This window comes from Schistocerca gregaria, unplaced genomic scaffold, assembly GCF_023897955.1.
Source record: "Schistocerca gregaria isolate iqSchGreg1 unplaced genomic scaffold, iqSchGreg1.2 ptg000509l, whole genome shotgun sequence".
Taxonomy (NCBI): Eukaryota; Metazoa; Arthropoda; class Insecta; order Orthoptera; family Acrididae; genus Schistocerca; species Schistocerca gregaria.
Genome location: NW_026061911.1, coordinates 981,524 through 984,358, shown reverse-complemented (window position 1 = coordinate 984,358; position 2,835 = coordinate 981,524). Strand labels below are relative to the sequence as shown.

Genomic DNA, 2,835 nt, shown 5'->3' with positions numbered 1-2,835 from the left:
CCCCTGGTTACGAGGGAGAGGCAATGATCACTGTGTCCGAATTACACAGTGGTCAACAGAATAGCACGAACTGCCCGAGCATGCCGTTCTTTAGATCCAAATTCTCAATTTCTCCATAGACTGCTAATGCACTGCTCCTTGAACATAATCCTCCTCCCTTTAATTATACAGTACATGGCGAAAAAAACAGACACCGAATGTATGCAAACTTGGCCTTACGAACATTGCAGACGTCGTCTATGTAAGACACGTCAAACTTCAAAGAATTTACCAATTCGTTGCATTGTTTACTATAGACCACAAATCAAGTAACGTAAAAAAAGCACTGCGTCTATTGAGATCATGATTCAGAGTTAAAAAAAACTAATAAGTCGCCTACATATTACAGTTGCTGCCGAAAGAGGAGAACCATTATTTTCCCACAAAAGGAAATATAGTTAAAATTACGCTTCTATTTCGGTTAGTTTATGCGGTTACTAAAATTTGCAGTGAAAGTTACATAGTGGACTCTACCCTCCCCCCACCAGAAACGTAGTTATCGTGGCTGTTGTGAGACTTTTGTACACAGTTAGAGAAAGTGTGTTAAATGTGGCGCGGACGGAAACGCTAGGCTACGCTACAGGGCAATCTGCTCGCACAACGTTTAGTCGGCATTCATAATCGTTGGCGTAAACAACTCTCAGTCAAATTACCACCTTCCAACCTAACTTAGATCTCGGGCTACACTACCAATCGGCCTGTCATCACAACCAAAAATTCATTGAGGGGGGTGGGGGTATTTCCTGTAGCTCTCTCTAATGTATCTCTAGGCAAAACTGCCAGTTTTGTCAGACTCAACAGCAAGATTTACCAATGGTAAACACTTTTGAGACGGCTCGTAATTTTAGAATAGTCCTCTTCGTCTTACTTGGCATAAATTGTTCGCTGGCGTCCCAGCAGCTAGCTCCCTCAGTGTCTGCTTCTGCCATCGCACCACGCTAGTCTGCTGTTGTCCTAGCAGACCAAACGCACCGCACATCCGATACCTTCGGAACCACTCACTGGCCAGTTAGCAACTGAGCGGAACACTGTTTACATCGTGAAAGGAAAACTATGCAAAGATGTACACTTAAATGGCACGACTGAGTAGCACACACACAGTAATATCTGAGGAATGTCCTTCGACACGCGCAGAACGAAAGTCTTCTCGCGAACGTACAGCGTCTCTGGAAAAAAATCTCGTGACTATATTCCGGCGTTACGGCCAGGTTCTCATACAAATGAGCAAAAAAGGGTACATTTGAAATTCTTTTTGAGACAATGAAAATACATTCGAAAGATCTGTTTGGGAATTACGAGTGATAATACTATGAGCTTAATTTTAGATTTTCAATAAAAAATGGCGCCCGTAATTATGATTTGATCAAGGGCCTGCGAGACTGGGGTACGCAGAGCGCGTGCAGTGTGGCACCTCATATGTTACCTGAATTCAAAAATGGGTAACATCAGTTGATACTACATTATTCCCCTGAAATTGAAAATGGATAACATCAGTCGATAAAACATAAAATTTATGGGAGCGTATACCTAACCGCAATGAAACAACCTTAAATTTAACGATACAGTGCTAATTCGAACTTTGAGTTCGATTTTTGAGGGTTTGTTTCACTCCTTATGCCTACACAAATATTAGTTAATAATAACAAATGTCATATTATAGCTATAAGTTCCTAAGAAAAGTGTTTACTTTTAGGGGTCAGAGGTAGATGTTAAGAGAACGAACCACTTTTAATTTATGCTGCATGCCGTTCTGAGAAAATAGTTACCCGAAAAAAATGTGTTCAAAGTTTAGGGAAAACATTTAGTTATATTATTACTTCGATTTGCATGAACTGAGTGTTACATATATATTTTTAATGTCACTGAAAACGAATCTGAAGTCAGATTTTCAATATTCAAAACAGCTAATCCAATACGGAGGGCAACCGATTATGTTTTGACCAATTTTTACCAAAAATGTATTTTCGTTATTTACGTTTAGTCTGCAAGTCAAGGAGTATTTATCAACCCTTCCTCTACCTCTGATTGTTCCTAGACAGCAACTTCCTGTTCTTCTTGGCAGGAAAAGCCGATCTGTCAAAGCTGGATATGCAGCACTCGGCAGCCTGCACTTGATATTCGTCCGTATTTTCGGTGAGTATGTTTGCATGCATTCTGCAGTATGAATCATTTTGAGCACGTGCGACACGGGACGAGTTATCATCTACATCTATATGGATACCCTGCAAAACACATTTAAGTGCCTGGCAAAGGGTTCATCGAATCACCTTCACAACTGATAATTAATTGAAACCCTCAGCTGCCGACAGGTGTTGTTGATATACTTCGATGGGGACAGCTGAAAAGTGTGCCCCTACTGGGACTCGAACCCAGAATCTCCTGCTTACAAGGCAGACGCTCAATCCATCTGAGCCATCGAGGGCACACATGAACAGCACGACTGCAGGAATTTATCCCTCGCACGCTTCCCGTGAGACTCACATCCCCAACCGTCCACAATCCGCATACGTAATGTACTTAATAGGTATTTGTCCATCCACTCATTACTGGCTCACACTAAGGTGACGATTCCCGTAAGAGTTCCGGCAACCTGTGCGCATTCGCACAGACGAAGGTCAATGGCTGGGTAACGTTTAACCATAGATATGAAGATAGTAACTGCTCTCGAAAGAACAGGCGCCACTGACGACCTTGCAACTCTTCTAGAATACATGATAGACCGGCCGATGTGGCCGAGCGGTTGTAGGCGCTTCAGTCGGGAGCCACGCGACCGCTACGGTCGCAGGTTCAAATCCT

At 42.6% G+C, this 2,835-nt stretch overlaps 1 non-coding gene across 1 annotated transcript; it reads right to left on the bottom strand.

Annotated features, from left to right (window-relative positions):
• Nucleotides 1-2,387: 2,387 nt before the first annotated feature.
• Trnat-ugu (transfer RNA threonine (anticodon UGU)) lies at nt 2,388-2,462 on the bottom strand. The gene has a single exon. It is a non-coding gene; the product is annotated as a tRNA-Thr (tRNA).
• Nucleotides 2,463-2,835: the final 373 nt, after the last annotated feature.